This window comes from Zingiber officinale, chromosome 3A (genome assembly GCF_018446385.1).
Source record: "Zingiber officinale cultivar Zhangliang chromosome 3A, Zo_v1.1, whole genome shotgun sequence".
Taxonomy (NCBI): Eukaryota; Viridiplantae; Streptophyta; class Magnoliopsida; order Zingiberales; family Zingiberaceae; genus Zingiber; species Zingiber officinale.
In genome coordinates, this window is record NC_055990.1 from 152,796,134 (window position 1) to 152,808,537 (window position 12,404).

Consider the following 12,404-nt stretch of genomic DNA (forward strand, 5'->3'; position numbering starts at 1 on the left):
GCTAGGAAGTTGTTACAGAATTGAATGATTAATTTCTAGGTCAAGGGGTCCTTTTATAGCCCCTGGAAACTCTATCTCTAAGGTTGAGGGCTCCTCCAAAGACCATCCGATGCGCCTCTAATGTGAAGACCGGATAGAGTTCTATCCGGTTGCAAATGGTCACGTAGACTGTGTCTGAGGCGCCTCAAATGCTCTTGAAGGCGCCTCGAACAAGTTGAGGGCGCCTTCAACATAATGAAGGTGCCTCCGGCACTGCAATCAGCGTAGGCGCCTCCGGCTAGCTTCTTTAGCTCACTTTTGACTTCTTTTCTCCTTCCGAAGCTCTGATTGATTGGGTGATTACGGCTAACCGAAATAGGGCTCACCAGAACCCAATTTCCGACCTTCTCCTCGAGCAGGCTTCCGACCCGGCTTCTCGTCCCTCGAACGTCGTGCACGTTCTTCTCGTCCATCGGTGTACTCTTCCACAGCTCTCTCATCCTTCGGACGCACCGAGCCTGTCGACTCCCTTCCCGTGTCATCTTTCTCACTAGATGCGTCTTCTGCTCAACTTCCTGCGCTCCTAAACTCCTGCACACTTAGACACAGGGATCAAATAATAAACAGTACCAAACCTAAGTTGGTTGATTATATCAAAATAACCACGGAGTCCAAGAAAGTATTTTAAAAACAAATGCATCCTTTATGAAAAATAATAAATTATGGTGTGCCATTTGAGAATTTCACAAGTGTGTTTATTAAATTGCCAAAAATAAAAATAAAAACTCTTACTAATTATTACTTGTCAATCCATAATTTATTACAACCCATCACGCACACATGTTACATTTATACTGTAATGCAGAGACGACGCTAGAGAATCTAGTAAACTATTATAATTGACTTTCCATCATAAAAAATAAATTTAATTTTTTATATCAAATATAAAATTGTTAAGATACTACACTTGATCTTAGCCAAATAATCGAGAAAAATATACTTTCTAACATTGTGCGCACAGAGTATTTTTAAAAAGTTCTCTCACGGTATTTTCTCTCACGGTATTTTCAATGCTAAGATGTGGGATTATGGCAATGCATATTTTTTTATATAAAATATATGGAGAAAAAATTATTAAACTTATTTTCAATATGAAAAGTAAAAAAAAAATGATATTAGCATAATTTAATTTTAAGTTTCACCCATACTAATTATTAAACAACGTATTCTTCATTAAATAGTAAAATATATCACAAGAATGAACTCTTCAAGTAAAAAAAATTAACTCTTAATAAATTATTACATACCAATCCATAATTCTTTGTACATGACAAGGCAGTGAAAAACACATAATACGAAAATAATACTTAAGAATTAAATCTTATTAAATTACTTGTCAATCCAGAATTTATTAGTGACATGCCGAATTTTACTTTTATTACTTTTAGTTTCATCTTTTTTTTTTTTTTAACAATTTAATCTTCTCCAAAATCAAACAAAATTTCTAATTTATGTGAACCATCAATATTATTCAACATTTAGTTTCTTCCCTTATCGATCAAATTGATAAATGATAAAATAATATCGATCACTAAATTCACAGTCTTTCCAAATTTTGAAAAGTGTAATAAAATATTACCTCAATTAATATTTATCCATCTTTAAAAATTAAAATTTAATTATTTCTCGATTTTTATTCAATCTCGTTTATACTCGTTGCTTTATAAACAAACAAAACGAGAGCTGCAAATTCACATCGAAAATAGTCCAATCCAAACAGAAAGGGAAGAAAAAGTGAAGATGAGGGCGTGCCTATTTCTCGCATTCTTCCTTCTCCAACTCCACTCCTTCAAGCCCGTCTCTTCGTCCGTACTCGACATTTCGACCATACTCGACACGTCATGCTATAACATCAACCAATTCGGCGCGTACTTTTACTGCGTCAACATCATCGGTCCTGACCCCCGCAGTAAGACCGTCAAGAACATTCATGACGTGACCATTCTCGCGGCCGACATCTCCATCGACAAAGCCGTCGAGTACCAATCCTACGCAAAGAATGTGCTCGAGAATGCCACCGACGCAGACACTAAGGTGAAGGCCGAGGGCGCCATCCGTATTTTCACCGATGCGATCAAGGAACTCAAGTTCGTCAAGGAGTCGCTCATCGCCAACTCGCACGCCGGAGTCATTTCTGCGGCAGATGTCGCCAGAAAAGCGGAGAAGTCCGCTAGCAGTCTTATCGATTTCGCCAAGTTCAAACACGATTATGACAATATCTCCTACGTTCTCTGGTCTTTCGTAACTTACATGAAATGGTGATGTAATTTCTAAGGGAATTATTTCCCAGTAAGAATAAATTCGAATAAGGATTATGATTGACAATTGTTAAATGTGGTCCTAATTAAAAAAGAATGATGTATAAGATAACAACACTACATCTAGAATGACCAATTCGGGAAACACTCATAAGTGCTCGCAGCGGACGATCTTGAAGCCATGCATACCTTGGTTGCACGACACATTTAATTTTGAAAAAAAAAATTCTACAAATATCATACCTTGGTTGCACGACACATTTAATTTGAAAAAAAAAATTCTACAAATATCATACCTTGGTTGCACGACACATTTAATTTGAAAAAAAAAATTCTACAAATATACTTTTACTGAATATCTGGGTGATAACTTGACGCCCTTACGATACACCATAGTTGAAGGTAACGTGGCACTAATTAAGAACCTTGAAGTGATTATTATTTATGCATTTGGTCTAATAAACCTAATTGAGAATAAGTATCGATCCGTGACTTTTGTATCTATCAAGATGTTATTAATTCTGCCGTTTTAGGTAACTACTCCTCATTAACAATGAATTATTCATTATTTATATGTTTTGAGGGGGATATCTAAAAATTATTATTATTATTTTTAGTAAGTTTTTTTTTTATAGTATTCAAGTTATTTTTAGTATTTTTGATAATTTCTATCTTTACTTATTTTTATATTTTGAATATGTTTAGAAAATTTAAAATTATGAGTGATAAGGCATATAAAGGGAGGCTCCAAGGATAGCTTTAGGCTAATGGTCAAGGTGATGTGATAGTTAAAAGTCAAAATAAGGAGACAATCAAAGGCAAGGGGTATGTGTCTAAATCGATCGTCCCCAACTGGCTCCGTGTCGGCTGGGCCTTCAAGGCTAAGCCCACTCATTTTTCCGACCGACTCTTAGTCGGTCGGACTCTAATGACTCAGTCGCCTCACTTTTCCAACCGGCTCGAAGTCGGTAGGGTCCTCAAGACTCAGTCCCCTAATTTTCCAGGAGACTGCAAGTCGTCAAGGCCCATAGGGCTCAGTACCCACATTTACCTGACCGGCTCCCTTTCGGTCAGGCCCTCGGGGCTCAACCCCTTCATTCTCCCGACCGACTCCATGTCAGTCAGGCCCCCAGGGTTCAGTTGCCTCATCTTCCCGAGTGTAGTTTCCAGCCTACTCTCGGCTGACACTATGTCAGGAAGACCCTATTCTACTTTGCATAGATCCCAGTCTATGACCGATTGGAAAAATGTCGATCGGACTATTGCTAGGACACAAAATTGTCAGGGAATCATAACTATCTGTCAGAGAGTAACAACAGTTAGTCAGGAAATATTCTAAGGCTCTATCAAATGCATAAAGCGGAACCATTCTCTACCCAATGGGAGTTCGTCATACATCCTCTATCACCCGAAATATTCTAACACCTGACATTCTATGATGGCTGGTGATTACGAAGGTTACAAAGGAAGCATAAAAAGGGAGGTCCTCTCTATTGGTCAGGTACTCACACACATACTTGTTCATCCACACGCATCTACTGTAGTTCTACTTTCAAACTTTTTTCACTCGATCATCCCTGACTGGTTCCATGTTGGCCGGGCCTTCATGGCTCAGTTTCCTCACTTTCTCAACCAGCTCCAAGCCAGTCTGGCCCTCATGGCTCAGCCCCCTCATTATTCTGACCGACTCTAAGAAGTCCAGACTCTTAGAGCTCAGTCCCCTCATTTTCCTAATAGCTCCAAGTCAGCAGGGCCCTCAAGGCTCAAGAAATATCATAAGACTAATCATAGTCTATTTGCTCTCATTCCAGTGATGAGTTATAAGATATTAGGTCTCTCGTGTCCCAACGACTATCCGGTCAGATTCCATACTCTCACACCAGTGCGAGTTATAAGCGAGCAGGACACTCGTATCCCAATGATCGTTCGGTTAGATTCCAGGCTCTCGTCCAAGTTTGAGTTACAAGCAAGTAGGGCTCTCGCGTCCCCATGACCGGTCGGATTCCATACACTTACCTACTATGAGTTATAAATGAGCAAGACTCTCACTTCACTATGACCTTCCGATCGAATTCTAGACTCTCGCCTCTAAGTTAGTTATAAGCGAGTAGTGCTCTTGAGTCCAAAAGGCATCCGTTTGGATCCTAGACTCTTATCTCAGCGATGAGTTATAAGCAAACAACATTCTCGCACATCAATAACTTCCCGGTCGAGTTTACTATATGTCTGGCTCTTATCTCAATAGCTGACCTGCCCCGCTCCTATCTCAATAGCTACTCTACCCGACTCCTATCTATACAATCGAAAAGAATGCTAGGGGGGAGAGGGCGAATAGCGATCGTCGAAAAAATCGAATTAAAACTAAGTTATGCAGTGGAAAACGGAAGAAACAAGCAACGCTAACACAATTTGATTTTACTTTGTTTAGAGCCTTCGACGACTCCTACTCTAAGGCCCACACTCGTCAAGTGCTTTCATTGGAAAATCCACTAATAGTTCGTAAAAATGTGTTACAAGATAAGTATAAGAACTAAAAAATAAGGTTACCGACAACAAGGAAAATATGAAAATCAAGTCGTCGGTTGTTGGAGGAGATTCACAACGTCGCGGGAGCTTTTTCAAAGCATCGGTCAAGAAGGAAACTTGTGGCAATTGTTGTTCTTAAACTCCAGGTTGAAGGCCTTTAAATAGTTCCATTCCAGGCGCCTAGAACCCCTCCGGGCGCCTGGACCATGTGGCTCGACCAATCAACGTGATCCACGTCAGCTTGTGAATAATTTTTCGCGTCCATGCGCTGTTAGCATTTGAGGGATATCCTAAGGCAATCATCTTATGATTTTTTCTATTTATTTGATAAGTGTAGATTCACTATTTGAGTGCATATTATATGTTTGATTATCTTATACTAATTTTCTGAATATCCGTAATATAATTTATAGCATGAAAGAATTTGTGATTGGATTGTAACTAGTAATTATCTCTACATATGAAATTATGAATATATTAAAATTTTCCTAATCGTCAAATTGATGCAGTTGGACATCGTTAATTCTGTAAGACTAGCATGGTTTATACTCCTTAGTTCAGCCAAGCGGTTATTTTCTCACTAGCTGGAGACATTGGGATGTCGAGAGTTAAACGTGGACGCTGGTTATAGTAACTAGTTCATTAGAGTGACTCGCCGTAAAACTTTATATGGTTCTATTGGCGCTACTCGGAATTCCGTTCTGTTTCCTCTGTACAAAAATGTGTACAAGCACAGAACTTTTCATAGCAACCCCATGTGCTTTTCAGAAGTTAAACTTGGATTGCAAATGAAACTTAACATTATTAATCCAAGTTCAATCCATGTGTTCATCAGAAGTTAAATCATATTACAAAAGTTGATTAAATATCTATTTCAAGGATTGACTTCCAAGTCGTTGGCGAGGCACTCGACCTTCTTGGGTATGGGATCATCCACCACTTCCTAAATAAAGACTTTCAAAGAAATTGAATATTTAAACTCCTTACAGTAAACCCTAGGTTTAACTACAGAGACCTCAATCAAAGCACAAGATCACTAGCGTTTTGTGTTGGTATTTCAGGATCCATATAAAAAAAACTAAACTAGTACACAGCGGAAACAATTAACTTGTTATATCTTTCTTTGTATCTTAAAGACCTCTTGATCTTTTGCTGTATTCCTCTCCTCCTCTTGGACGTCGTGTGGGCGACGATCTACCAAGATAACACCACCCAAAGCACTTCTTTGCTTCCAAGACTTTCGGCCACCAAGGGATGCTAGAATAGAGAACCTCCTTCTCTTCTTCTTCTCCTCCAAGTAACCGGCCACCAAATGATTCTTGTCTTCTTCTTCTCCTTCAAGCTGTGACCACCAAGGTGAGATAAGCACCGGCCCTAGAGGGAAGAAAGGGAGTAAGAAGGAAATAAGCGTCATCGACCTTAAGGAAAGAAAACAGGAGAAGAAGGGGCCGACCACACAAGAAGAGAAGAGATAACTTAGGTTGTGTTTCTTTCCATAAGGCACCATATCTACCTCTCTTTTATAATCCTTGGTGAATGCAAATAGGGAAAGATTTAAAATTAAAACCTTCCTATTATGTGTGGTCGACCCTTATTTGAGCAATCAATTAAGGAAAAATTTTAAATTAAAATCTCTCTTTTAAATCATTGTGGATTACTACAAAAAAAGAAAGATTTTAAAATTAAAATATCTCTTTTAAATCCCTTTGTGGATGGCTATAAAAGAAAAGTTTTAAAAATTAAAATCTTTCTTTTAAATCCCTTTGAGGATGACTATAAAAAGAAAGATTTTAAAAAAATTAAAACTCTCTTTTAATTCCTTTTGGATGGCTATACAAGGAAAGTTTTAAAAATTAAAATCTCTTTGAGGATGGCTATAAAAAGAAAGATTTAAAAAAAAATTAAAACTCTTCTTTTAATTCCTTGTGGTCGGCCCCTTACTTGGGCACCAAGCAAGCCTTGGTCGACCACCTCTTGGGCTCCAAGCAAAGCTTGGCCGGCCCCTTGCTTGGGCACCAAGCAAGGATGTGGCCGGCCCATTACTTGGGTAAGAACTAGACTTGGTTGGATGGGAGGCTTTATATATAGAACTACAACAGGGACCTAGAGGAGGAATTGGTTTTGGCCTCCTGATGAGCTTGAGCTTCTTGTGTTCGACCCGAACATCCAACTCAAGTTCATCAATAATAACTCATATCACTAAAGAGTTATTATTGAACTACCGCTGTTACGAACCGTAAGTGCACAGATTCGTCGTCAGTAATAAAGATTATCGATCCTACGAGGACTGGTTATAAGCACTAGCAATGGTTCACTTAGAATTAGCTAAACTACCAACGGTTGTAAGTTATCTAAAGAAAAGAGATTAGGATCGGAAACGAGAACTAGTAAAGAGAGAGTAATTAACTTGGTTTGTGAAAAGTTCTAGGAGTTTGGTTTCGTCGTGGGGGTATTAATGTATCACTTTCTTTCCTTTACTCATTGTCCGTCAACATGCATTCGCAATCTATCTTGTCCCAATCCAACTTGATTGTGAGCTACTATTTATAATTTATAAGAAACTGATTACATTATCTTTTGTGTGACACCACATATCATGTTATCTACAATATAATTAAATGGGCAACTGCATTTAACTAAATGTAGACATTTGACCAATGCGATTCTCATTTCAAAATAAATGTTTATACAAAAACTAGGCTTTTAGTATACATTTTAACAATCTCCCACTTATACTAAAAGACTATGCTGTCATATATGCTATCATACATCTAATCCACATCCCCTCAACATGTCCATCAAAAGCTCTCGCCGGAAGGGCCTTAGTGAAAGGATCTGCTAGGTTATCTTCTGATGCAATTTTGGTGACAACAACTTCTCCTCGCTTTACGATGTCACATATCAAGTGGTACTTGCGCTCAATGTGTTTACTTGCCTTATGAGTTCATGGTTCCTTCGAGTTTGCTACTACATTGTTATTATCACAATAAATTGTGATGATTTTGGATAAACTAGAAATCGCATCTAAGTCTATCAAGAAGTTCCTGAGTCATACAACTTCTTTGGCTGCCTTAGAAAAAATTATTAATAAGTCTTAAACTTATTTTCAATATGAAAAGTAAAAAAATGATATTAGCATAATTTAATTTTAATTTTAAGTTTCACCCATAGTAATTATTAAACATCTTATTCTTCATTAAATAGTAAAATATATCACAAGAATGAACTCTTCAAGTAAAAAAATATACTCTTAATAAATTATTACATACCAATCCATAATTCATTGTACATGACAAGGCAGTGAAAAACACATAATATGAAAATAATACTTAAAGAACTAACTCTTATTAAATTACTTGTCAATCCAGAATTTATTAGTGACATGCCGAATTTTACTTTTATTACTTTTAGTTTCATGTTTTTTTTAAACAATTTAAGCTTCCCCAAAATCAAACAAATTTCTAATTTATGTGAACCATCAATATTATTCAACATTTAGTTTCTTCCCTTATCGATCAAATTGATAAATGATAAAATAATATCTATCACTAAATTCACAGTCTTTCCAAATTTTGAAAAATGTAATAAAATATTACCTCAATTAATATTTATCCATCTTTAAAAATTAAAATTTAATTAGTTTCTCGATTTTTATTCAATCTCGTTTATACTCGTTGCTTTATAAACAAACAAAACGAGAGCTGCAAATTCACATCGAAAATAGTCCAATCCAAACAGAAAGAGAAGAAAAAGTGAAGATGAGGGCGTGCCTATTTCTTGCATTCTTCCTTCTCCAACTCCTCTCCTTCAAGCCCGTCTCTTCGTCCGTACTCGACATTTCGACCATACTCGACACGTCATGCTATAACATCAACCAATTCGGCGCCTACTATTACTGCGTCAACATCATCGGTCCTGACCCCCGCAGTAAGACCGTCAAGAACATTCATGACGTGACCATTCTCGCGGCCGACATCTCCATCGACAAAGCCGTCGAGTACCAATCCTACGCAAAGAATGTGCTCGAGAAAGCCACCGACGCAGACACTAAGGTGAAGGCCGAGGGCGCCATCCGTATTTTCACCGATGCGATCAAGGAACTCAAGTTCGTCAAGGAGTCGCTCATCGCCAACTCGCACGCCGGAGTCATTTCTGCGGCAGATGTCGCCAGAAAAGCGGAGAAGTCCGCTAGCAATCTTATCGATTTCGCCAAGTTCAAAAACGATTATGACAATATCTCCTACGTTCTCTGGTCTTTCGTAACTTACCTGAAATGGTGATGTAATTTCTAAGGGAATTATTTCCCAGTAAGAATAAATTTCGAATAAGGATTATGATTGCCAATTGTTAAATGTGGTCCTAATTAAAAAAGAATGATGTATGAGATAACACTACATCTAGAATCTAGAATCAAGAATGACCAATTCGATCCTATAAAAATTAATCATCGACCTTCAGGAGAAACACTCATAAGTGCTCACAGCGGATGATCTTGAAGCCGTGCATACCGCATGACACATTTAATTTGAAAAAAAAAAAAATCCTACAAATATACTATTACTGAATGTCTGGATGATAACTTGACACCCTTATGATACACCATAGTTGGAGGTAACAGCACTAATTAAGAACCTTGAAGTGATTATCATTTATGCATTTGGTCTAATAAACCTAATTGAGAATAAGTATCGATCCGTGACTTTTGTATCTATCAAGATGTTATTAATTCTGCCGTTCTAGGTAACTGCTCCTCATTAACAATGAATTATTCATTATTTATATGTTTTAAGAGGAGGATATCTAAAAATTATTTTTTTTATTTTTAGTAAGTTTTTTTTATAATATTCAAGTTATTTTTAGTATTTTTGATCATTTCTATCTTTACTTTTTTTATATTTTGAATATGTTTAGAAAATTTAAAATTATGAGTGATAAGGTGTATGAAGGGAGGCTCCAAAGATAGCTTTTGGCTAATGGTCAATGTGATGTGATAGTTAAAAGTCAAAATAAGGTTACAATCAAAGGCAAGGGGTATGTGTCTAAATCGATCGTCCCCAACTGGCTCCATGTCGGCTGGGCCTTCAAGGCTAAGTCCACTCATTTTTCCGACCAACTCCAAGTCAGTCGGGCCCTAATGGCTCAGTCCCCTCACTTTCCCGACCGGCTCGAAGCCGGTAGGGTCCTTAGGACTCAGTCCCCTAATTTTCCAAGAGACTCCAAGTCGGTAGGGCCCATAGGGCTCAGTATCCTCATTCGCCTGACCGCCCGACCGGTTCCCTTCTAGTCAAGACTCCATGCTAGTCAGGCCCCTAGGGTTCAATTGCCTCATCTTCCCGAGTATAATTTCCAGCCTACTCTCGGTTGGCACTATGTCAGGAAGACCTTATTCTACTTTGCATAGATCTCAGTCTATGACCCTTTGGAAAAATGTTGGGCGGACTTTTGCTAGGACACAAGATTATCAAGGAATCATAACTACCTGTTAGAGAGTAACAATAGTTAGTTAGGAAATATTCTGAGGCTCTGTCAAATGCATAAAGCGGAATCATTCTCTACCCAACGAGAGTTCGTCGTACATCCTCTATCACCTGACATACTCTGACACTTGACATTCTATGATGTCTGGTGATTACGAAGGTTACAAAGGAAGTATAATAAGGGAGGTCCTCTTTGTTGGTCAAGTACTCACACACATACTTGTTCATCCACACGCATCTACTGAAGTTCTACTTTAAAACTTTTTCCGCTCGATCGTCCTCGACTGGTTCCATGTTGGTCGGGCCTTTATGGCTTAGTTCCCTCATTTTCTCAACCGGCTCTATGTTGGTCTGGCCCTCATGGCACAGCCCCTCATTATTTTCACCAGCTCGAAGAAGTCCAGGCCCTCAGGGCACAGTCCCCTCATTTTCCTAGCTGCTCCACGTCGGTAGGGCCCTCAAGGCTCAAGAAATATCATAAGACTAATCATAGTCTATTTTCTCTCATCTCAGTGAAGAGTTATAAGCAATTAGGTCTCTCATGTCCCAACGACTATCCGATCAGATTCCATACTCTCACACCAGTGCGAGTTATAAGTGAGCAGGACACTCGTATCCCAATGACCATTCGGTTAGATTCCAGACTCTCGCCCAATTTTGAGTTACAAGCAAGCAGGACCCTCGTGTTCCCATGACCGGTGGGATTCTAGACTCTCGCCTACTGCGAGTTATAACTAAGCAAGGCTCTCACTTCACTATGACCGTCCGATCGAATTCTAGACTCTCGCCCCTGTGTTAGTTATAAGTGAGCAGTGCTCTTGAGTCCAAATGACATCCGTTCGGATCCTAAACTCTCATCTCAGCGATGAGTTATAAGCGAACAACGTTCTTACACATCAATAACTTCCCGGTCGAGTTTACTATATGTCTGGCTCTTATCTCAACAACTGCTCTGCCCCGCTCCTATCTCAATAGCTGCTCTTCCCGACTCCTATCTACAGGATCGAAATGAATACTAGGTGGGAGGGGGTGAATAGCGATCATCGAAAGATTCGAATTAAAACTAAGTTATGCAGTGGAAAACGGAAGAAACAAGCAACGCTAACACAAGTTGGTTTTACTTGGTTTAAAGCATTCAACGACTCATACTCCAAGGCTCATACTCGTCGAGTGCTTTCGTTGGGTAATCCACTAATAGTTCATAAAAATGTGTTACAAGATAAGTACAAGAACTAAAAAATAAGGTTACCGACAACATGGAAAATATGAAAATCTAAGTTGTCGGTTATCGGAGGAGTTTCACAGCACCGTAGGAGCTTTTTCAGAGCACCGGTCAAGAAGGAAATTTGTTGCAATTGTTGTTCTGAAGCTCCGGGTTGAAGGCCTTTAAATATTTCCATTCCAGGCGCCTAGAACCCCTCTAGGCGCCTGGACCATGTGGCTCGACTAATCAACGCGCTCCACGTCAACTTGTGGATGATTTTTCAAGTCTAGGCACTGTTAGAATTTGAGGGATGTCTTAAGGCAATCACCTTACGATTTTTCTATTTATTTGGTAAGTATAGATTTACTATTTGAGTGCATATTATCTGTTTGATTGTCTTAAACTAATTTTCTGAATATCCGTAATATAATTTATAGCATGAGAGAATTTGTGATTGGATCGCAACTAGTGATTATCTCTGCATCTGTAATTATGAATATATTAAAATTTTCCTAATCGTTGAATTGATGCATTCGGACATCATCAATTCTTTAAGACTAACATGGGTTATACTCCTTGGTTCAGCCAAGCAGTTGTTTTCTCACTGGCTGGAGACATTGGGATGTCGAGATTTAAACGTGGATGCTGGTTATGGTAACTAGCTCATTGGAGTAACTCGCCGTAAGACTTCATATGATTCTCTACATATATATAGATATGTCTGTGAAGTTCTTACTACATCACGAGTGCAAGTTTCCTTCAACTTGAGGTATACAAGTCATCTTGATCATGAAAACTTATACTTTGACATCTTAAGCAAGCATCTCATTAAAGTGGGGACCTAAGGTAATTGGGTATAAGTTAAACTATCTGAAGGTGTTTGGATAGTCCACATAGGAT